The 24,806-nt window shown below is 42.5% G+C and overlaps 1 protein-coding gene across 15 annotated transcripts in view; it reads left to right on the top strand.

Annotated features, from left to right (window-relative positions):
* Positions 1-9,920: 9,920 nt before the first annotated feature.
* Positions 9,921-24,806, top strand: part of PLEKHA1 (pleckstrin homology domain containing A1) — a 57,586-nt gene continuing 42,700 nt past the window's right edge. For 4 of the 15 annotated variants that reach the window (XM_058435942.1, XM_058435945.1, XM_058435939.1 and 1 more), the window contains exon 1: positions 9,924-10,103. The gene's annotated coding sequence lies outside the window, so the exon portion shown is untranslated. Of the gene's footprint in view, positions 10,104-10,657; positions 10,857-24,255; positions 24,332-24,806 lie in introns of those variants that run through there. The other 11 variants (XM_032176061.2, XM_058435941.1, XM_058435946.1 and 8 more) reach the window with 8 other exon arrangements.

Here is a 24,806-nt window from a genome sequence, read left to right as displayed (position 1 = left end):
TAAATGGATGGAGAACTATTAAACCAGGACATTAGGCTTTCTGAGTGGTGCTGCTGGGTTGCCATACTGGATTGAGAACTATACTGATGGGCTTATCTAATTGACAAGAGAAAGGACAAGAGAAATCAGAGAAGGAATCCCAGAATGAATCCCAGAATGGTCCCCTCTGACCAGCTTCCTGGGCAGCTCCACATTCCCCAATGGAAGGGGGACAGTAATGGAGAGATCAGGGCCATGTAGCAGTGCCCACGATGGAGCTCAGGGCAATGCCAGGACTCCAGCCACCAGTCCCTTGTAGGTGGGCTCACTTATGCCCCACCTAGGGGGTCCATTCTCCCAGGCTCTTAAGCCCATCTCCACAGGGGCCATATGGGGCTCAGCATCTGATGTGAAGTCTAGGGGCTTGGAATTAAGTCACCTGGAGCTGCTACCAGGGGTGAGCCCTGGGCAACTGCACATCACATTCAAGCTGAGTTTGTTCCACTGGATTTCCTGTCAGACTGTCCACAGGGGTCTCCAGTCCCTTTCCAGGCCTGGGGCTTGCCTTGTTTCTGCCAACCTCCCTTCTGAAAGCCAGATTTGCCCCCAGGCTCATCCACCACATCACTATCCCTTAATGACCGCCTCCCTGCCCAGTAGGGGCTGACGCTATTGAGGTAATTAAGACATGGTCCCTGCTCTTGAGGACATCATGATCCCCAGGGGAAAACACCACTATAATCTAAAAATGGGGAGCAGTGGGGTCGCAGAGGAGAGAGGGCCACCTCTGTAAGCTCAGAAAGATGTCTCGGAGTCAGTGAGTTTTGACTGGAGTTAATGTTTGTGTTCTCGTGTAGGCAGATTTTATTTGTGAGAGGTTAGGGGGTGGGGTGGGGCTGAAGGAAAAACCCGTTCTGGGCAGAGGAAGCAACGTGAAAAAAGACACAGGAGAGGAAACAACCCAATATCCTCCAACAGGTGAATGGAGAAACAAACTGTGGTGTATCCACACAAGGGAGTACTATCCAGCAACAGAAAGAATGACTTGATACATGCAACACAGAGGAATCTCAAAATACTTAGGCTGAGCCAAGGAAGCCTCACATAAAAGAGTACATACTGTATGAGTCCATTTATAGAACGTTGTAGAACATGCAAACTGTAGTAACAGAAAGCAGACCAGTGGTTGTGGGTGGAGGAGGTAGTCGGGGGGAACGATAAAGGGGCAGAGGGCAGTTCTGGGGGTGACAGATGTGTTCACTGTCTTTTTTTTTTTTTTTTTTTTTTGAGGCAGAGTCTTGCTCTGTCGCCCAGGCTAGGGAGCATAATCTTGGCTCATTGCAACTTCCACCTCCTGGGTTCAAGCAATCCTCCTGCCTCAGCCTCCCAGCTGTAATCCCTCAGCTGGGATTACAAGCATGCGCCACCATGTCTTGCTAATTTTTGTATTTTTAGTAGAGATGGGGTTTCATCATGTTGGCCAGGCTAGTCTTGAACTCCTGACCTCAAGTGATCCACATGCCTCAGCTTCCAAAGTGCTGGGATTACAGGCGTGAGCCACCACGCCTGGCCTTGTTCATTGTCTTGATTGTGGCAATGTTTTCACAGGTGTATTTACAGGTCAAATCTTACCAAATTGTACTCTTTCTATATGTCCACCAGTTTATTGCATATCAAGTATATCTCAATAAAGCTGTTTTCTTTTTTAAGGCAGGGAACCTGGAATAGCTGGGGTGTGGGGAACCCCAGGCAGTTGGATTAGACTGAAACAAAGTGTCTGAAGGCTTAGAGGCCCAGGGGGAGTTGTGGCAAGGAGCTCAGATTTTATTCCGAGGCAATTGGGAGTCATTGAAGGCTTTTAAGCAGGATAGTGGCTCTATCAGGTTTGTATGGGAAAATGATTGTTCTGGAGAGAGGCTGGTGAGGAGTCCAGGCACAGACGGGAGGACCTAGGGAAAGTGAGACAGAGAGGATTGATGGATTCAAAAGATGTTTATGAGTCAGAATTGGCAGGACTTGGTCTCTCACTGGATATGAGGAAGGAAGACGGGAAGGAGTCAAAGGTGGTGATTAGGCTTCTGTTTGGGTGACTAGGAGCTGGCAGAACTGAGATGAGAACACTTTTTTTTTTTTTTTTTTTTTTTTTTTTTGAGATGGAGTCTTGCTCTGTCGCCCAGGCTGGAGTGCAGTGGTGCAATCTTGGCTCACTGCAAGCTCTGCCTCCCGGGTTCACGCCATTCTCCTGCCTCAGCCTCCGAGTAGCTGGGACTACAGGCGCCCACCACCACGCCCGGCTAATTTTTTGTATTTTTAGTAGAGACGGGGTTTCACCGTGGTCTCGATCTCCTGACCTCGTGATCCGCCTGCCTCGGCCTCCCAAAGTGCTGAGATTACAAGTGTGAGCCACCGTGCCCGGCCGAGACGAGAACTCTTAACGGGCTCGGCTTTGCCAGGTGCTGCCCTCAGGATGCTGACTGCTGTCTCCAGGACTTCTCCAGGTACTGTCGGCAGCTTGGAGTTTCTCTGCTTTTGGGCTGTGGTGCTTCAGACCACCTACATGCTCTCCCTGGAGCCAGCCTGAGGGGCTTTGCCAATTCCTTCTGCTCCCTCTCAGTGGTGCTAAGATGCTAAAGTCATGTCCAGTTTCTGGCCCAGATCTGTCCTTGTTCTGACAGGAAGGCAGACAAATACTAAGCATCCAGGGAGAGTTATCATGGGAAGATTCCTGGACCAGGAGTGGGGAGCTCCGAGTTTGACTTTGACTCTTTCTCCTCTTGTCTTCAGTTTCCTGTCTGTAAACTGAGGCAGATAAGATCCTTGGGTCCCAGCCCTGGCTGTGTATTAGCATCATCTGAAGGTCTTTTAAAACTGCTGATGACACAGTGAGATTCCATTACACACATCTACTAGAAAGGCTAAAATAAAAAGGTTGGCAGTATCAAATGCTGGTGAAAATGTGGAGCAACTGGAACTCATACACTGCTGGTGGGAGTAAAACTGGTGTACCAATCTGGAAAACAGTTTCACTGTTTCTTATAAAGCTAAATGTACTCTTACTATATAACCCAGCAACTCCACCCAATATCCAAGAGAAAAGAGTACAATTGTCCACCAAAGACTTGCATAAAAATGTTCATAGCAGCTTTATTCATAATAGCCCAAAACTAGAAATTCAAATGTCCATCAACTGGAAAATAGACAAATTGTGCTTTGTGTGCAGAAGAGGATATTACACAGCAATACAACACACATTGACGAAGATAAATTTTATAGACACAATCTTGAGCAAAAGAAGTTAGATCCAAAAGAGTATAATACATACTGTGTAATGACAATTATATGACGTTCAAGAACAGACAGAACTAATCTATGTAGATAGAAATCAGAATAGTGGTTACCTCTGGCTGCCAGAGCTAGAGGAAGCCTTCTGGGGTGTTGAAATGTATCTTGCCCTGGATGATGGACACATAGTTTTTTGAGCTTTATACTTAAGAGTTGTAGACTTTACTGTATTTAAGTTATACCTCAAAACAAAGCAAAAAGAAAAGAAGGAAAAAATAATAGTAATCCCAGTTTCTTGTGACCAGAGATTCAGATTGGGCTGGGGTAGGGTCTTAAGAATTTTTTTAAAGCACTCCCAATAGTTCTAATGTGAAGCAGATTCTAACGTGCGTGACACCCATGAGAGCAGTCCCTCTTAAAGACCTTCTTTCCCCAAGGATCCAGGACTTGGTGCAGGAGAAGTCTGCTGCTAGGCTTATCCTGGAATGTGCAGACTGCAGTTTCGGATAAGGAAATAGGTAGAAAGCTTTCTTTTATGTGAAGGAAGTTTTGCATGAAGTGCTGGTGCAGAGATGGCTGCTGGAGTCTCCAGCGTGGGAGCAGTCTGGCTCTGTCACCGTGCCGCTGCACTGGCTTCTCAGAGTCAGCCCCACGTGCACACCTGCACTGGCTGCCCTTGGCTGGGGCCCAGGCTTGGCATCCCTTCTCAGCCCCTCCAAAGCCGCGCCAAGGAGTCAGGAAAGCCGTGATTCGCATTAAGTCGCAGTGGGACTGGGCGAATAATTGTGAATGGAATTCGTGCTTGTGACTTCTGGTTCTCACAGCTGCGGATGGGGGGGATCACCATGGGAATTCTGAGTATTGTTCAGCGCTGACTGCAGCTTCCATTGTTGGGCTCTGATTACAGCTTTTGTTTCACCATAAAGTACTGTTATTAAATGCCAGTCAGGAACAAAGATGTACTTACACGCCAGGGGGTCAGGGAAGGCATGCTATTTCTAAAGCTGCCCCTGCTGTTAGTCTAAGGGCAGGTAGGTTGTAGGGGGAGGAGGGCAAGCTGGAGGCTTTTAGATGAAAGTGAAATGTTTCTGAAGGAGCCAGACAAGATGGGAAATGATGACGTCATCACAGCCTCGCTCTACTCTTCCCACATCAGTTCATTTATACTTCTTTATTTTTGTGGCCAGGAGAGAGTGGGGGTCGGGAGCATAACCAAATATCTACTGCACATTAGAATCATTGGGAGTGCTTTTCAAAAGTCTTAGATTTGTGGGGAAACAAATTCAAGTGCCCCCTTAGCTTGGCGGCCTGAGCCCTTCTAAGTCAGGCCTCTGCTACGTCCCCAGCACCATATCCACATGGCCCTGTTCCCCCATTGCACCAAATTCTGCGAGATCCTACACCACAATCCCATCCCAGTCACCCTCATATGAACAAGGACCACAGCAGTCAAAGTACTTTTAGAACCTACCCACTGCCCACGTAAGAGACTCTGAATGTATTATTGCCTTGGTCAGGTGGGCTCAGGGAATCGGGCCAAATTAAATCATAGAATTGCTGACACTGATGGAGCCACTAATATGTGCCAGACCTTTATTGCATTATTTTATTCAGGATTAATGATGGGGCTGTGAAGTGGGAACTATCACCAGAGAAATGAGGTAACGTGTTCAAGGTCACCCAGCTAGTCGGGGCAGATGGACTCCGGGGCGCCGGCTTCTTACTTTCCTTTCCTAGGCTGGGGCCCATGACATCCAGGCTCTCCTGGTGGAAGCAGTGACTTCTGTGCTCCTCTTTCTTTTTTTTTTTTTTTTTTTTTGAGATGAAGTCTCACTCTGTTGCCCAGGCTGGAGTGCGGCAGTGAGGCGATCATGGCTCACTGCAACCTCCGCCTCCCAGGTTCAGACGACTCTCTTGCTTCAGCCTCCTGAGTAGCTGGGATTACAGGTGCCTGCCACCACATCCAGCTAATTTTTATATTTTTAGTAGAGACGGGGTTTCATCATATTGGCCAGGCTGGTCTCGAACTCCTGACCTTGTGATCTGCCTGCATCTGGTTCTCAAAGTGCTGGAATTACAGGCGTGAGCCACCGTGCCCTGCCTGGTGAGAGGAAGGGGTCTGAGGGTACAATTCCCACAGGCCAAGGAGCTTGTGAAGCCCAAGATGAACTTGTTCCCAGATCCTCTCTCCCAGCTTTGTTTGCAAGCAGTCTTCACTTTCTAGAATGCTCCCTACTTCAGTGCTGCAATTAGCAACCCAAGTATGGCCATGGATGATCATCTTGATTCAGAAAATCTTGTTTTTCAAGTTTTCATACCACATTGGAGCAAGAGTCCATATGTTTGGATGACAGCAAGCATCCTGTGCTCTGCAATTTTAGGGTTTACCACCATCCCAGGCCTGCCACATGTGGTCAGGGTAATTAATGTATGACCTAACTAGGGTGTAGATGTGGCTGGACCCCACCAGACCCCCACAGATCATAGGGTTGCTGGGGACCTTTAGAACTCCAGTGGCATTCAGCAGTTTTAGATCCTGTCCAACCCAGATGTTCAGTGTTGGGCTCCCTTCCTTGTCTGATAATCCTAAGGCAGGAAAGACCTAGTTCTGCTCTCTACAAGTCTTGGAGGCAAGCATCTCCCCGGATGCCCAATTTTTTTTTTTTTTTTTTCCTTTGTGGGCCTGGAATTTGGGCTGGTTGCTGACTTATTCAGAAATCCTCTTCTTGCACCTTGGTAAGCATAAAATGTGGACAGTCTTTCATGGCACCTTCCTGAAGGAGGATTGTTGTGCCCCAGCCCTGGGATGCAAGAATTAGCTCCAGAAGGAGGCTCCAGTCACCTGATTGGTAATCTGGGCAGGTCACTTCATCTGTGCCTGCTCAGGATGATTACTGAGAATCATGCTTCCCCTCACCTGGTCGTTGCCAGTTGTGTGGCAGGGTCAGAGGGCCAGCTCCAACTCTTCACCCACAGAAGCAACCCCACTGACTTGTTGCCTGGAGTTCTTGTGCCATTTTTACACTAAAAAATAGGGAAGAGCCGTTTTTAACTCTCTGCTACCCAGTTTCTGGAGGGGACACAAAAAGAACAAAGCCGGGTTCAGAGAGTGTTCAGTTCATGTTTAATTTTTGTTCTATCTTGGTTCTGATTTCTGGTTAGAACAGAGGTTTGCTTCCGGAGGTACTCCTTCTGCTTGGCTTCTGATGCTGGCTCTGTCCATAAAGGGTGCTGTGGCATTCATCATTCAACACATACTTCTGTTGTAGGCACTAAAGATACAAGCAGGAACAAAACATAAAATCCCTGGCCACGTGGAGATTACAGTTTAGAGGGATACACAGAAAAAAATATATATATATGCACATATATATGTACGAAAGTGACCATTGCTAAGGGGAAAAAGATAATGCAGGAAATGCTGCAGACGTCAAATATGAGAGAGGTGACTAGCATTCAGGAACTTTCTGTGTGCCTCTGTACGCTGCTTGTTGTGTTGTCAGAGGGGCTGACGTCTGCCTGGAAGCCCCAGAGCCCAGCACTAAGCATATGGAAGGGGCCTAAGAGCTATTTTTGAATGAAACATCAATGTACTTCACACGTGCAAAGCATGATGATAATGATGACAGTGATACTTTAAAGGTAAACTGCAGGCCGGGGCAGTGGCTCACACCTGTAATCCCAGAACTTTGGGAGTCTGAGGAGGGGGGTAGATCACTTGAGGTCAGGAGTTCGAGATCAGCCTGACCAACATGACAAAACCCTGACTCTACTAAAAATACAAAAATTAGCCTGTCATGGTGGCAGGCACCTGTGATCCCAGCTACTCGGGAGGCTGAGGCAGGAGAATCACTTGAATCCAGAGGCAGAGGTTGCAGTGAGCTGGGATTGTGCCACCACACTCCAGCCTGGGCAACAGAGCAAGACTCTATCCCCCTAAAAAAAAAAAAAAAAAAAAAACGAAACAGCTAAACTATAGATCCTTGAATTCAGACTTCTCCTTTTTCTTCAGATGAAAAGTAGCCATGGAATATTCCAGCATTCCTCAGTGCCTTCAGTGAGTCCTGAGTGTTCTTGGTTTGCTCCCAGACTGTAATTTCCCCGTACTATTTTTTTTTTTTAAATAACACTGAAAGCACTGTTATGTAATAAACCTCTGCATCCAAAAAAAAAAAAAAGGCTAGAAGAAAAGCAGAGAGCTTTTTTTTTTTTTTTTTGTCTCTGTATTTATTGGCTGACCGGGAGCTATCAAGTTCTGGTTATACTGCAACCTCAAAGCAGTCCTGGGATTATCTTGTTGTGTGTCCTTGGGCAAATTGAGCTGCTTTTCTGGCTTTCTTCACTGTATGTAAATATGGCTCTCAATGATAAACAATTTTTGGGGCTTGTTATGCAAAAAGAACAAAGGAACAATTTTTTTTTCTTGAGTCCCGTTCTGTCCCCCAGGCTGGAGTACAGTGGCACGATGTCAGCTCACTGCAATCTCCATCACATGGGTTCAATCGATTCTCCTGCCTCAGCCTCCCGAGTAGCTGGGACTACAGGTGCCCACCACCATACCTGGCTAAGTAGAGGGGGTTTCACCATGTTGGCCAGGCTGGTCTCAAACTCCTGACCTCAAGTGATCCGCCCACCTTGGCCTCCCAAAGTGCTGGGATTACAAGCAAGAGCCATCACACTGGCCAAAGGAACAATTTCAAACCACTCATCAATGATGTCAAACAACATTCAGGAGAGAGATCTGGCGGGTCCAGCCTGGAGAGGGTGAGAGGCTCTTGGCCTAAGTGTTCTATTCTCAGGACCAGTATTTTCAGATCAAATAAAAGATGTGAATTTGACTTTGAATTTCAAATAAACAAATTTCCCATCTAGAATCTTCTAGGATTATAGCACTGACAAGCTAGAGACTCCTTCCAGACCTTCTAGCCAGGGAAGGCAAACTCAAATGCCTAGAGGGGTAAGAGAGGTGACACCTAGATTTTTATTTTTAAATGTTAACCACACATTCAGTTGAATCAACAAAAACCCACTGTGTGGACCAAAGGAAACAATCTGCTCTGGCTACTTCATAAACTACAGTGAGGTCAAACCCTTTCAACCATTATACAGATGAGGCCCCCGAAAGGGACAGATGTCAGCAAGGCTGCATAGCTAAGGTTTCTCAAAAGATAATCAAAGTATCACGTTGGATGAAAGGCAATTGAAAATGCTAAGTCTCAAAGAGGCAGTCAGAGAGCCGTTCTATGCAGTTTGCAAGATGTTTTCACGTCCATCAATTTATCAGATTCTGAGAACATTCTGCAAGGCAGGAAGGGTGAATGACACTCTTTTACAGTCTAGGTCACTGAGAGTCAGAAGGGCAAAGTGTCACTCTCTGCATAAAGTCACATAGGTAAGTCTACACAGGAAAATCGAGGGCTGTTCTTCACTACACCTCTGATTCAGAAAACAGGTAGGCTTCCTCTAAGATTCTAATAAAGACAAACTCAAAATCCTATATGATGCCCCATGAAGAGAAACAAGTCAGGAGGCCAGGCTGAGCGCCCAGACTTGTAACCCAGTTCGCAAATAAAGAAGTGGCAAAGTAGTCAGATTCCAGCCTGTCACCAGGGTTGTGTCTTCTGTCCTAGCAGCTGTACAGCTTGTCTTACCACTGGACATTTGTTTCATGTACATTTTCACATAGGAAGGATATTCTAAAAGATGTTGATAAAGATTTTTTAAAGGGTTTGAAGGGGATAAGATGTGATCTAAGGTTCTGCAGGGACAGGAAAGGAAGAAGCACACAAAAAGAACAAATATTTATTAAGAGCCTAGAGTGGCATGTAATTCTTTCCCAGTTCTTTGCATGTCTGAATATTTCTCATTCTTCAGGTTTCAGCTCAAATATCACATCCTCAGAGAACTTTCCTTGCCACTCTCTCTGAAGAGCCTCCTCCCCCTCCCCGCCACCGCTACTGTCTCTTGAACTTTCTCAGTCTGGCCATTCTATTAAAATCTGGAACGATTTTGCTAGTTTGCGGACGAGTTTCCCCCAGGCTGCAGGCTCCATGAGGGCAGTGACAGTGTCTCTTTCTCAGATGAATGCCAGGTTGCCTATCGCGTACTTGGCACACAGTAAGTGCTCAAGAAATTGCAAAACACTCAACGAATATTTACCAGAATACATATTTATGCTCCACCGTTGCTGAAAGAATTTCGACTAATCCTTCTTTAAGTCTCTCTTACCCTCCTGTGCTATTAACACCATTGTAAGTAGGCGGTGGAGCTACATTTGTAGGGAGAGAGAAGAGCGAAAAATTGGCGCGCAGAGCTGTAAAGCGTTTTTCTCCAGGTCACACTGCAGCCTGTAAATTTGTGCCACTTGGACCGATTATGGGACAGCTTGCAAACAAATTATCTGCAAACTAACGAAGCCTATTTTTAAAGATCCCTGTTCCTCGCAGCTCTAGGCGATGACATCAGAGAACCCGGAGTTCCACCTCCGAGCCAAGCCCGGTGGTGCTCAAAAACTACGAACACCAGGAAGCACCGCGGCGCGGCGGCCCAGAGCTCCGTGCGCAAGCCTCCCCGGCGCGCCGAGGCCGCCGCCGCTAGAACCAGGAAGACGCCAGACACCCGGCCCGCCACGCCGCCGGGACCCGCGCGGGGCCTGCCGGGACTCGTAGTCTCTGCTGGCTGGGAGCGCCCGCTCCGGAATCTCAGCCGCCGTCTGAGGGCTGAGGCAGCGTGGGGACGCGTGCGCAGTGCGCGGGCTGGCCGTCGTGGACGCCGCTCCGGGCAGCCGAGCCTCTGTGGGAGCCGGGGCCGCGGCGGCGCGGATGCTCCGGGCCGAGGCCGCGGTAAAGTTTGGCTTGAAGAACGGGGCCGCGCTGGAGCAGGGGTGGGGGATGGGGCCGGGCGCCAGGTGGCGGCGGCTGCGGGGCTGCCGGGCTGCTGGAGCGCGGTTCCCGCTGAGGCGAGCGGGGAGGCGTCCGCCGAGGGGCCGTGGGCGCGGATGAGTGCGGAGCCGGCGCCCCCTCCACGCACGTCCGCCCCACGCGCCACAGCACCTGCAGGCCGCCGGGCCGGCTCACCTGCCCTGGCTCGGGGCGGCGGGAGGGGGCGGCGTCTTCTTCTCGTGGGTCCCCGATTGTTTTCCCGACGTCAGCCCTCGGCGGCGCCCGGCGGGGGAGGGCGGGAGGCCCGCGGCGGTCGCAGGGCCGACGAGCTCCTCGGCGTCTCCGCCCCCCGAGAAATCCCGCTCGGGGCGCGGTGAGCGCAGCTGCGCGGGGATTCCCGGTGGTGCCGGTCGGAGCGGCACCCTCCAGGGCTGTGCCCGCGGGGCGCGCGGCCCCGGGCATCCTTTGCTGGTGTTTAATGCATTTTGGCTTCAGGACTTGCCGAGGCCGAAGCCGGCTCCGCCCTGGGCCCTGAAGTCGGGCGGTGTCGGCGATTTACCTCCGCACCTTCGGGGCAGGTGGCCAGAGGCAGCGTTGAAAGCGACTTGCCCAAGGTCACGCAGGTGGCACCGGGGAGGCGACCAGACCCAGGTCTTTCGACGCCGAGGCCAGCTGCCAACCGCAGAGCTTTGGGGCCGTCTTGAGTGGTTTGTGGTTTGTTTCAGATGCTTTCTATTGACCTCCTGGAAAGAGGGGAAAGTGTGTCATAATGAAAGCGGTCCTGTTGCTTATAGTGTTTATTGCCTTTGGTAGAATTCTGGTGAGGCTGTGCCCCCCGAGCAGAGCATCTACCGTGGTCTGGACGTATAAATAATGAAACTCCTTTGCTCTCTGGGGGCAGTACAAGAAGAGGTTCAAGGAACAAATAAATATCCAGGCAGTTTCTGCGTTTTCCTCGTCTATTTCACCTTCCAGTTCTGCAATACTCGTTTTCTTATTTTACAATTGATCGTTGACTGTTTTAATAAGATTTTCTTTGTTTTAGTGAAGTCATTGCCCCTTGTAGTTAGTTTTCTAAATAGAAAATCTTATTTCCTGTGTGTTTAATGACTGGAACAAATAGTGCACTATGAGGTTTACACCATTGTCTTTTATCTTAGAACTCCTGATCAATCTGCTTCATTTCCCCAAGTACTCAGCTTGCATACTTTCTATGTTAATTTGATGCCACTGAAACCTTTTACAGCAAAGTTTGGGTAAGAGTTATGTGATTGTTTTGTGAAACTGTGTTTTTCTTCACAATCTGAAGAACTTGAAGACCCGTTATATTAAAATAAGATTTATTCTGACCAAAATACCTGTTTACTTTTCATGCTCTTAATTTTTCCTGTTGACACACTTGTGGCAAAAGAAATATTTCCCCCAGTGGAGTTAGTTTAAGTATTTTTTATCTTGGCCAATTTTCCCAAGGAAAATTGCATTTTAGAGTACTGATACATTTAAACAAGAGTATTTAAGTTTGACAGAATTTGAGTTAATAAAGTAGTTAATTTACTTTATAGTGCCTTAAACCTTACACTGTATCCACTGACAGTTTTCTCTTGTAGCGTATACCTGTATCAAGATATATGGCTGTGAATTTAGTGACATTAAGAAGATATATATATATATATAAAATATATAAGTATATGTGTATACACACCGCGCGGGCGCGCGCAGAGCTTCCAATCTTTATCTTGTTAATTAGTATTTTCATTGTCGCTTTGGGAGCGGGGAAAGTAGCAGGTTTATATCTTTTTTCTCTCCCGTTTTAGCAGTGTAACAAAATAGGAAAGATGGTGTGTAAAATTGAGTTTCTCATAGACTAGGAGAGACAGTGAAACAGGATAAGTATACAATTGTGAGGAAACTGCCATGAGTTCATAAACCGGAAGGACCTTTTTAGAAGTGTTTAAGGATGTTAAGAATAGCACTGGATTCTTTTCTTTAAAAGTCATTCAAGTATCGGTTGCTAACGTATAGGATATGACAATATTGACGACTCCTAGGAAGATACTTGGGAAAGGTGGAAACATTTTATATTTTTATGGGGACTTCCCCCCCAAAAAAACATTTAATGGAGATTTAAACAAAGTGGCTTTTTGACTTAAGCCTGGAAGTTCTTTATTATTATTATTAGTCATGCTGCAAATCCCGAAGTTATTTTAACTGTGTGATAATTTGTAACCCAGAATGAAATCTAATAGTTTATTGGCATAATTTAAGTCATACTTTGACATTGACGTATTGCTTGATGTCAAGTCATTATTGTTTAAATAACTTCTTTGAGAATGGGGAAGATAGTTTTCTGAATATAGTGTAGTAATTATTTGTGACAATAGTAACACTGCTTTTATTAGAAAATTTGGGGTTGATAGTACTAACTACCTTAAAGTATTTCCTATTTGATTCCAACTGTGAGCTGAGGTAATATGCAAATAATTACTTTTCTCATGCTGGAGCAGTTTACTTTTGGTAATATTGAAATTTAAATTTCAAGATTAAAATATCTTGTTTTAGTTCTGCAATGATACAATCAAATGACTTCAGTAGGAGGTAAATATTAAGATTTGGTTTTAGGTTTTTTGACCATTTGTGAGTACATATCCAGCATTTAAGAATTTATTGACATGGTATCTGAAAGGAATGCTTTCAGAAAGGGCAGAAAACTTGGTAGCTTTAGATGATTGTCTATATGTCTTTAATGCTTAATTATTTTTAGAAACATAAAAATATGGGATGTTTTTATGCAAACATAAAGCATCCTGTTATTTGTTATATCACTAGAACTCTTACACTTACTGAGCAGTAGTAAACCATTTGATCCTAAGTAACTTTTTTTCTTGTGGATACTGTAATAAGGGATATGTGAGTTTGTGATTCCTAGAAGATGCTTAATGTTTGCTATTTATTTTAGTAAGCCTTTTATTTAGTTGAATTGATTATATTCAGGAAGATGGGGTTTTTGGGATTTTATAAGCTTTCTTTGAACTGGAATTTCTGTTCGATATAAAAGAAAATTAGTCATTTAGGATTTTTTTAAGTTAAATAAGTTTTAGAGCAAAATATTGTTTCCTACATGGAACTCTTATCAGGCTTGTCAGTCTGATAGCTTTATTCTCCAGAAAGTTGTGGTTTTTAGCCCTTTAGGCAGCCTAGCCTTTTATGGTTTAACCATTTGACTCTAGATTCTGGATTGAATTTAACCTCTTGAAGGAAAAGACAATCACAGGCACTAGAATTGGAAGTGATCTCAGAGGGCTTCTAATGTAGCTTCTTAATCGGTACAGTAAATCCCTCCTGAGAATTTCCATGTCAGGTGTTCCCTCCCATTATTAAGGATGAGAATGCTATTGCATATGTCATCAGGTTATTCAGCAGTCCAAGCTTACTGAGAACAAACACAAGAGTTTTAATGAGTTTTAATTTTCACCATTCACTGCCTTTAACTGTATTTTGTAGGCTCTTTCCCACCCTGCTGTCCCCCACCCCCCATTAACATCATGGGTAAATGATAGCTTTTCTGTCATTTACAGTTATCAAAAAGCTCTAGGCTGGGCTCAGTGGCTCATGCCTGTAATACCAGCACTTCAGAAAGCCGAGGTGGGAGGACAGCTTGAGCCCAGGGGTTTGAGACCAGCCTGGGCAACATGACGAAACCTTGTCTCTACGGAAAATAGAAAAGTCAGCCGGGCGTGGTGGCATGTGCCTGTAGTCCCAGCTAGTTGGGAGGCTGTTGGAGGAGGATCCCTTGAGCCTGGGAGGCAGAGGTTCCAGTGAACAGAGATTGTGCTGCGGCACTCCAGTCTGGGTGACAGGAGAGTGAGACCGTGTCTCAAAACAAAAACAAAAACAACTGGAGTCTATTTCAGTTTGAACATTCAATCTCATATATATTCAATTTAAAGGTTTTTTTTTTTCCCTTCCTTACCCCATGGTCAGGCTGCTTACTTCCTGAAGCACTTGGGGTATGGATGGCTTGTGGTTAGCTCCTGGGATACCTCTTTCCTTTCCGTCTTGAGGGATCTATTTGGATACAAACGTGTCAAGAAGAGAAGTAGAAAAAGACAAGTGTTTGTTATCTAGTGCTATTAGAGTCCTCTCTTGATTAACAGTAGCAGGCCATTGCAGTCCACTAATAGGCAACCAAACTGGCGTTTTTGGTGAGATCTTGCAGGGAGACTCCTGCTGCACAGTTTCTAGGTATGAAATTTTCTGTAGCTAAACCTTTTCCAACCTACACACCCATCTGCTTGCTCCCATCCTGTCAGTTTACCCACTGGTTACGTGAGTGTGTGTGAGTCGGGCTGGAGATCTTTTCTCTCTGCAGCGAGATATTTTGATAATGGCAAAACAACTCCAATCCAGGTACGCTGTGGTTTCTATTCAACCCACTGGAAACTCACTTCCTTGTGATGTCGAATAGTGGCATACAGACTACTTAAGTCTGCCTTCTTTCTGTGCCCTGCCATTTCTCATGAATTCTCTTTGTCCCCCTTTTCAAGTAGACACATGGGGTCAGTCACTCAGTCTGCTGCATAAGCAGATGTGGAACTGGAGAATGGGATGCAAGTCTGTTCTAGGCCCCTCTGATCTTCGTGAGTGATTTCTGTTAGAGGCCCCTGCCACTGTTTTGGTTGAAGACCTCCTTTTCCCTGTGTTCTCCTTGAAGACTTACAGTTCTTTCCCTCTCTTCTGTCAACTGCTCTTGCAGAGTGGAAGGATGGTGCTGATTAGGGTGCCAGAGCCATGCCTGACTCTACAGATATTTGATCGTCGATGTGTATATATCCTCAGCTTTGTGTTTGTCAGTGATTGTGGGGCAACAGGACTAGTCCCACTCGACATGTTTTAACAAATAATAGTGAAGTCTTGTGGGCCCGATGAGGTCTCACTGTACAGAATTTAATTTTTCTTTGCTTTTTCTTATATCACTCAGGCTGTTTCTGTGTTTTGCTTTATTTTTTGGCTTCCTGGTTCTTGACCGATGAGGTGTTAACTGTAATTATGTTAATTTATGACTGATTTGTAAGATCTAACTATACCTTAGGTATGAGTAAAGCTGAAGGAGAAATTTGGGTTGGGGGGCATGTTAGTAATATAATTGTGTCTGTTTTTGCCTCATGTAAGTTTTACTAAAAATAGAAATTCAAATGGAAATACAGCGTTCGAAACGTTTTCCTTCCATTATTTAAATAAATCAGTTAAATCTGGTAAATGATTCTTGTCTGATGAGGAAGAAACAACTTTCTATCTGGAAACTTAAAGTTAATCTTTGATGCAGTAATTATGGGTTACTTCATCCTTCATTCAACAAATAGTTACTGAGGGTCTTGCATGTGACAGCCACTGTGTTAGGCATTGGAGAAACAATAGTAAATAAATCCCTGTTGTCCGGGAGCGTACATTACAGTGTGGGGAAACAGACAAGAAACAGGTAAATAAGTAAACTGTATCATTCGTTAGATAATCAATAAATGCTAAGGATAAGAATAACATGGGGAACCAAGGTGGAAGTGGCAAAACGGTTTGGAGGATTTGCAATTTTAGATAAGATCTAAAAGGAAATGTTCACTGAGAATGTGACTTTGAGTTAAAAGTCCCTGAGTGGGAATCTTGTCTAGTGAGTCCAGCGGCCAAATAAATGAGTAAGGTGGGTATTGGGATGGGGTAACAGGGCAGATGAGGCCTAGTGGTCTTTATGTGGGCTTTGGTTTTTAGGTTTTTACTTTGAGTGAGATGGGATCCCATTGAAACAATGGTTGTCAACCTTGGCTGAACGTTAGAATTATTGGGGAAACTTTAAAAAAGTACTGATGCCTGGATCCCATCCCAGAATTTCTGATTTAATTGGTCGGCGGTGGTGGGGGAGGTGGTGTTTTAATGTAGGCATCAGGAATTTTTAAAACTCCCAGGTAATTCTGATAAGTGGCCAAGGTTGACATCTATTGCATTGAAGAGTTTTGAGCAGAGTGAGATATTACATAGTATTGAGGAGTGTGACTCTAGAGCCAGACTCCTCCAGTTTGACTCCTGGTACTGCCACTCCTAAGCATGTGACCTTGAGCAAGTGCCTTAGTTTTCTCATCTGTAAAATTGTTATAAGAATTAAATAAACTAATATTTAGGTATTTAGAAAAGTGCTTTATGAGTAGTAATATGTGTGTTTATTGAGTAAACACTTGAATAAATGTTTTAGTGGGATCAGTTTGACTGCCATGTTGAGAATAGATTGAAGTGGGGTAAGGGCCAGATCCAGGAGAGGCCCTTGGCAATAATCCAGGTGGGAGGTCATGGTCATTTGGACCAGAGAGGCAGCAAGTGGTGAGAAGTAGGATTTTGGTTATAATTTGAAGATGGAGATAACAGGATTTGCTGATGGATTGGACATGGGGTAGGATATGGTTTGGATTTGTGTCCCCACCCAAATCTCATGTTGAATTGTAATTCCCAGTGTTGGAGGAGGCGCCTGGTGGGAGGCGATTGGTTCATGGAACAGACATCCCTACTTTCTGTTCTCATGATAGTGAGCGAGTTCTCGTGAGATCTGGTTGTTTGAAAGTGTGTACCTCTCTCTTCTTTCTTCCTCCTGCTCCTGCTATGTAAGAGGTAACTCCTCCCTCTTTGCCTTCCACCATGATTGTAAATTTCTTGAGGCATCCCCAGTCATGCCTCCTGTACAGACTGTGGAACCGTGAGCTAATTAAACCTCTTTTCTTTATAAATTACCCAGCCTCAGGTAGTTCTTTATAGCAATGCAAGAACGGACTACCACAGGGTGAGAAAAACTTATGTATGACTTCAAGATACTTTTCCTGAACAACTGGAAGAAGGTAGTGGCCCTTTACTGAGCTAGGGAAGGCTGGATCAGGTTTCTGAGGGGAATATCTGGAGCTCAGTTTGTTAAGTTTGAGATGGCTTGTTAGTGTTAGATAAGTGGAACCGTAGAATAGGCAGTTGTATACATGGGTCTGGAGGTCAACAGTGTTCAAGGCTGGAGATAACAGTCTAGAAGTCATGAATATTTAGGCCTGTGAGAATGAGTAAGCTCACCAAGACACTGAGTATATATAGGAAAGAGATCCACAGACCACCCTCTGGGATACTCCAACAATAGGTTTGGGAGATGAAATATTCCTTAGGGTTTCTAATGTACTCTAGAATGAAAGACAATTGTAATTGTTTCTTTTTTTTAAAAAAAGGCTTTACTGAGATATAATTCACACCATATAATTCACTTACTTAAAATGTATGATTTAGTGCATTCACCGTTACGTGGACACCACCACAATCAATTTTAGAATATTAGCATCACCCCCGAAGAAACCCTGTACCCTCCCATCCTTAGACAATAACTCATTTCCCCTGTACCTAGGCAACTAGTAATCTACCTTCTGGCTTTACAGATTTGCCCATTCTGCATATTTCATGTCAGTGGAATCATACAATACTTGGTTTGTTTAGAGAGAAGCGGTATCCATTAGTACCTAGCTTCTAGATTCAGTAGATACCAAGTTATTTGGTAAAGGTGGGGGCTATAAGATCTCTCCAATGTAAAGATACATTTCCTGTTTGCAATTAGTAACAAAACTGTGGGGTGATATTTTGAGACTATGAATATTCTGTTTCCTAACAGCATTTCATGTAGTGGTTTTAGTGTTCATTGAAGATGTTTGTGTAAATCAGTGAGACATTGGGATTACAAAGTGGTGATTTTCTATAACTGTCATATCTTCAGAAATTATGTAGTTCATAGTATTTCTAATTCAGATGTATTGTACACAGTGTGTTCTTCTGTTTTTTGTTTGTACCTCTTTCACTGTGAAAGTCTTGGTTCCTAATAACAAATAAATGTTTTCTTTTATTTTAAATATAATTAATCGTATCAACATATTTACATTATCCAATAATGTACGTTATAATGGTCTGGAAGTCTTATCATACCTAAAATGTTTCACATTACAGTACCAAGTAGGAATGCTGGATCATAGGATGAAAACATATATGATTTTGTTAAATAGTACCAGATTCACCCAATAGGGTTTTACCATTTTGTCTTCTTGCCAGCAATGTAAGAGTTTCTGTTTTCTTACAGCCTCATCAGTATAGTGTGTTGTCAAGCTTTTGAATTTTTGCCCGTCTAATAGATGAGAAATGGTATATCTGTATAGTATAGATTTAAAAAACTTTTCTATTATGGGGATTTGTGAACATCCACAAAAATAGAATAGTGTAACCAATCCCATGAACACTATCATTTAGCCCCAGCAACTACCAACCCAGCCACCAGTGCCTCCTCCGTTTATTCTCTTCTCTCAAATTATTTTGAAACAAATCGCAGATAACATTTTTTTCTTTTCTTTCTTGCTTTCTTTTTTCTTTTCTTTCTTTCTGGTTTTTTTTTTTTTTTTTTTTTTTTGAGAATGGGTCTTGCTCTATTGCCCAGGCTGGAGTACAGTGGCACAGTCATAGCTTACTGCAGACTCAATCTCCCGGGCTGAAGCAATTATCCCACCTCAGCCTCCCAAGTAGCTGAGACTACAGGCACACACCACTATGCCTGGCTAATTTTTTTTTTTTTTGGTAGAGATAATGTCTTGTCATTTTGTAGGCTCAAACTGCTGAGCTCACGCAATCCTCCTGCCTCAGCCTCCCAAAGTGCTGGGATTACAATTGTGAGCTGTAATGCCTGGCCCCAGATAAATAACATTTTATTTTATATCAGTAAATATCTCTAAATGAAAAAGACTCCTCCTTTTTTTTGGTGACAATCACAATACCATTATCACACCGAAAATAATGTGTCTGTTTTCTTCATATCGTCAGACAATATTCAAATTTCCGATTTTCTTAAATATGTCAGTATTTTTTTTTTTTTTTTTAAAGAAACAGGATTTAAATAAAATCCACATGTTGTGATTGGTCCAGGTATCTAAAGTCTTTTTTAATTCATAGGTTTCTCCTCTAGTTCCTTTTCTTCTCCTGCTTTTGAATTTAATTTTAAAGAAACCAGTTATCTTTCCTGAGCCATTTCTTACCGTGTAGATTTTGATATTTGAATCCCTGTGGTAGTCTCTCGTGTTCTTCCTGTTCTTGCGATGTCATCGGCAATGGCTACATCTCGGTATGGTTTTTTGTATTTGTCCTATTATGAGTGATACTGAATATCTCATCATATATTTAAGGGCCATTTTTATATCTCTCTTGGTACAATGTTCATGTCTTTTACTCATTTTTCTATTGAACATTTGATATATTTCCCTTAACATTTTTTGCAAGCTCTTTAAATGTTAGGAAGATTAGCCGTTTGTCTATGATATAAGTTGCAAATATTTTCTACTGGCTTTGACTTTGCTTATCAGGTTTTTGCCATGGAAAGCTTTTAAAAAACTTTATTTGTAGTCATTTATAAATGAGTTTTTAAAATTGTTACTGGGCCAGGTGTGGTGGCTCACACCTGTAATCCCAGCACTTTGGGAGGCCAAAGCAGGTGGATCATTTGTGGTCAGGAGTTTGAGACCAGACTGGCCAACATGGCGAAACCCTGTCTCTACTGAAAATACAAAAATTAGCCGGGCAGTAGTGGCACAGTGTCTGTAATCTTAGCTACTCAGGAGGCTGAGGCATGAGAATTGCTTGAGCCTGTGAGGTGGAGGTTGCATTGAGCCGAGATCACACAACTGCACTGCAGTCTGGGCAACAGAGTGAGACTCTGTCTCAAAAAAAAAATTTTTTTTTGGATTGGTACTGGATTTTTAACCTTTTGAAGTTACATTCAATAAACTGTATCTGTTTAAAATGTATAATTTGATGAGTTTTGACCATGTCTGCAGCACATTAAGATACAGAACATTTCCATAACTCTGAGAAGTATCCTCATGCCACTTACAGTCCTTCCCTTCACCCTCAGCTCCAAGCAACTACCGATCTGCATTCCATCCCTATAGATTGGTTTGCAGTTTTCAGAATTTTATAGAAATATAATTATTTCTATAAATAACACTAAAACCACTAGTTGAAATGTTAGGAAACAGAATTATTATAAAAGGCTGTATCATTTTGTGTCTGGCTTTTTTTTTTTTTTTTGAGACGGAATTTTGCTCTTGTTGCTCAGGCTGGAGTGCAGTGGCACGATCTAGGCTCACTGCAACCTCCGCCTCCCGAGTTCAAGCAATTCTCCTGCCTCAGCCTCCTGAGTAGCTAGGATTAGAGCATGCACCACCATGCCCGGCTAATTTTGAATTTTTAGTAGAGATGGGGTTTCTCCATGTTGGTCAGGCTGGTCTTGAACTCCCGACCTCAGGTGATCCGCCTGCTTTGGCCTCCCAAAGTGTTGGGATTATAGGCGTTAGCCACTGTGCCCAGCCTATTTCTGGCCTTTTTTCTACTTAGTATTATGATTTTGAGATTCATTCATGTTGTTGCATCTGTCAGTAGTTCCTTTTTACTGTAGAGCAGTATTCCATCTCTACTGTTTTGTTCTATGTCCCATACCCTTTTTGGTCTGGCTTCTTTCACATACCAAAATACATTTGACATTTATTAGTTGCACATGTATCAATAGTTTGTTCCTTTATTTTGCCAAGTAATATTTTATCGTATTGGATGCACCACATTTTGTTTATTCATACACCAGTTGAAGGACATTTGGGTTGTTCCTGTTTTTTTGCCAATTATGACTAATACTGCTATAAACATTTGTATCCAATATTTGGTGTGAACATAAGCCTTCATTCATTTGGATAAATACCTAGGAGTGGGATTGCCGGGTTGTTCGCTAAGGATATGTTTAACTGTAAAAACTGCCAAACTGTTTTCCAAAGTTGCTATGTCATTTTGCATTTCCACCAGCAATGTATGATAGTTCATTTATTTCACATCTTTGACAGCATTTAGTGTTGTCACGGTTTTTTTGTTTGTTTTAGATATTTTAGTAGGTATGTTATAGTATCTTGCGGTTTTTATTTGCGTTCACTTTCCTGACTAATTATGAGGCATCTATTCGTGTGCTTATTTACTATTTTTATATCTTCTTTGTCAGCTTGTGTGTTCCAAATTTTTTTTTTTTTTTTTTTTTTTTTTTTTTTTTCCATTTTCTTATTTGGTTGTCTTATTATTGAATTGTAATAATTACCTGCCTGTTCTAGGGTATCATTTGCTGTCTGGATACATATATATTGAATATTTTCTTCATTTTGTGGCTTGTCTTTTCATTTCTTTATGGTGTCTTTTGAAGAGCAATTTTAAAGTTTGACTACGTTTCAAATATATCAACTATTATATGGTTCAGGCTTTTTGTGTCTTATCTAAGAAATATTTGTCTACCCCTAAGGTCCTGAAGACTTTGTCCTATATTTTGTTCTGGAAGCTTTATCATTTTACATTGGGTCAGTGATCCATTTGAGTTAGTTTTTTTCCTCATAGATAGTCGATTATTCCAGTCTTGTTTGTTGAAACGACTGTCCTTTCTCTACAAAATTGCCTTGGCATCTTGGTTGAAAATTAACTGTTCTCTCTTCCTGTTTACTAGAAGAATTTGTAAAAGACTGGTGTTATTTTTTTCCTTAAGGGATTGGTAGAATTCACATATGAACTATTTCTAGGCTTTGACTTTTCTTTTTGGGGTTTTAGTAATGAATTCATTTGCTTTAGTAGAAATAGGTACTTCAGATTTTCTTTTTTGTCTTGTGTCTGTTTTTTCAAAGTTGTGTTTTTTCAAAGAATTTGTTTGCTTCTAAATTGTCAAATTTGTTTGCATGAATTCTTATTACCCACTTAATGTCTATAGGGTGTGTAGTGTTTACTTCCTAATATTGGTGATTTGCTTTTTCACTTGGTTCACGTAGCTATAGATTTATCAATTTGATCTTTTCAAGAGACAGCTTTTGGTTTTAATTTGTATTGTTTGTTTTCAATTTTATTAGTTTCTTTTCTGATATTTATTATTCCCTTTCTATTTTGGGTTTACTTTACCTTTTTCTAGCTTTTTAAGGTGGAGTTTATGCCATTGATTTTAGACCTTTTCTAATAAAAATATCTTAAGACTATAAATTTTCCTTTAAAATCACCTTTAGCTGCATACTACAAATTTTGACTTTTAAAATAGTTAAGAATGTTTTCTGATTTCCCTTTTGATTTCTTCTTTTACCTATATTTTATTTAAAAGTGTATTTTAATTTTCAAGTAGCTATTCAGGTGATAATTTAATCTATAGCACTAAAAACCAGTGAAAATTCTGACATATATTTGTTTATAAAATTCCTTGAATGCTCTGTATATTGTATTTATATGATATATGCCTGAGGGCTTTTCTGTAGCATAAAACAACAGTTCATTATTTTTAAGTGTTCTCTGGGTTGAATCAAGGAGCTCATTTGGGCAGCTCCGTCTTGGGGGTCTTTCTCTTGTAGTTGCAGTCAGATGGCAGTAATTTAGTCATCTGAAGGCTTGACTGGGCTGGATGATCAAGATAGCCTCTTCACTCACTCTGCTGGAATGGCTGGGACAGCTGGGTGTGGGCTGGTCACCTCTCTCTGCACAGCTTCTTCATGGGACTAGTTGGCTTTCACACAACAGGGCAGTCTGAAGGCAGTCAAATTTCCTACATGACAGCTGACTTCTAGAGTGAGCATTCTAAGACACTGAGTTTTTTCAAGTAGATAATTTATTTGCTCTACTCTTTTAAACTAAGAAATAAGATAAATGCTTTGGGGCAGTCATTGTAGAAACTGCCTGGTAAGTAACGTTACAGCATCCTTTTATTTTTTTAGTCAAGGTGAAATTAGCATAAGATTATCCATTTTAGTGTGTACAACCCAATGACATTTCATACTTCACAGCGTCAGTGTTGTGCAACTATCACCTATATCTACTGTCAAAACATTTTCATCACCTGTTAAGCAGATCTTCTGCATTTCCCACTCTCTTCAGCCTCTGGCAACCACCAATCTATTCCTTGTTGCTCTGGATTTATCTATTTAGGATCTTTCATATAAATAGAATCGTACAACATGTACCTTTTTGTTGCTGGCTTTTTAATTTAGCGTGTTTCCGAGGTTTATCTAGGTTGTAGCATGTATCAGTACTTCATTCCTTTTTATGTCTGAAAAATATTCCATTGTATGCATATACCACATTTTATTCATTTGTTGGGGTTGTTTCCACCTTTTGGCGATTTGTGAATAGTGCTGCTATGAACATTTCATATACAAGGGTTTATTTGACTACCTGTGTTCAATTCTGAATATCTGAATCTCAGAGATAGTGTGGGTTCAGTTTCAGTCCATGGCAATAAGATAAATGTTGCAGTAGAATGAATCACACTAATTTTTTGGTTTCCCAGTACATACAAAAATTATGTTTACACTATACTGTAATCTATTAAGTGTGCTATAGCATTATGTCTAAAAAATGTACATACTATAATTTAAAAATATTTTATTGCTTAAAAATGCTAACAGTCATCTGAGCCTCTTCAAATGAGTCGTAATTTTTTGCTGGTGGAGAGTTTTAACTCAATGTTGGTGGCTGCTGACTGATTAGGGTAGTGGTTGCTGAAGGTAGGGGTGGCTGTGGCATTTCAAGAAACCACTTTTTTTTTGCTCATCCATAGAAGCACTCCTCATCTGTTCCAAGTTTTAGCATGAGATTATAGTAATTTAGTCACATTTTCAGGCTCTTCTATTTCTAGTCCTTTTGCTGTTTCTGCCATATCTGTAGTTACTTCCTCCACTGAAGTCTCGAACCCTCCCAAGTCATCCATGAGAGTTGGAATCAACTTCTTTCAAAACCTTGTTAATGTTGATATTTGGACTTCCTCTTGTGAATTATGAATGTTCTGAACAGCATCTAGAATGATGAATCCTCTCCAGAAAATTTTCAATTTACTTTGCCCAGATCTATCAGAGGAATCACTGTCTATGGCAGCTATATTTCAAATCACAAATTAATATTTGAATATCACAAAATGTGTTTCTGAAATAATAAGACTTGAAAGTTGAAATTACTCTTTGATGCATGAGCTGCAGAATGGATGTTGTGTTAACAGGTGTGGAAACAACGTAATCACCTTGTACATGTTCATCAGAGCTCTTGGGTGACCACACGCGTTGTCAGTGAGCAGTGATATTTGGAAAGGAATCTTCTGAGGAGTAAGTCTCAATAGTGGGCTTAAAATATTCAGTGGCTGGGCATGGTGGCTAACACCTGTAATTCCAACACTTTGGGAGGCCAAGACGAGCGGATTACCTGAGGTCAGGAGTTTGAGACCAGCCTGGCCAATGTGGTGAAACCCTGTTTCTACTAAAAATACAAAAATTAGTCAGGCATGGTGGCATGTGCCTGTAATCCCAGTTACTTGGGAGGCTGAGGCAGGCTGAGGCAGGAGAATTGCTTGAACCTGGGAGGTGGAGGTTGCAGTGAGCCAAGATTGCACCACCACTCTAGCCTGGGTGACAGAGCAAGACTCCATCTCAAAAAAAAAATTTTTTTTCAGTAAAACATGCTGTAAACAGGTGTGCTGTCATCTAGACTTTGTTATTCCATTTTTAGAGTACAGGCAGAGTAGATTTAGCATAATTCTTGAGGGCTCTAGGATTTTCGGAATGGTAAGTGAGCAGTGACTTC

Source organism: Hylobates moloch, unplaced genomic scaffold (genome assembly GCF_009828535.3).
Source record: "Hylobates moloch isolate HMO894 unplaced genomic scaffold, HMol_V3 SCAFFOLD_3, whole genome shotgun sequence".
Lineage (NCBI taxonomy): Eukaryota > Metazoa > Chordata > Mammalia > Primates > Hylobatidae > Hylobates > Hylobates moloch.
The sequence above is the reverse complement of the archived record's forward strand: the minus strand, read 5'-3'. Positions and strand labels throughout refer to the sequence as shown.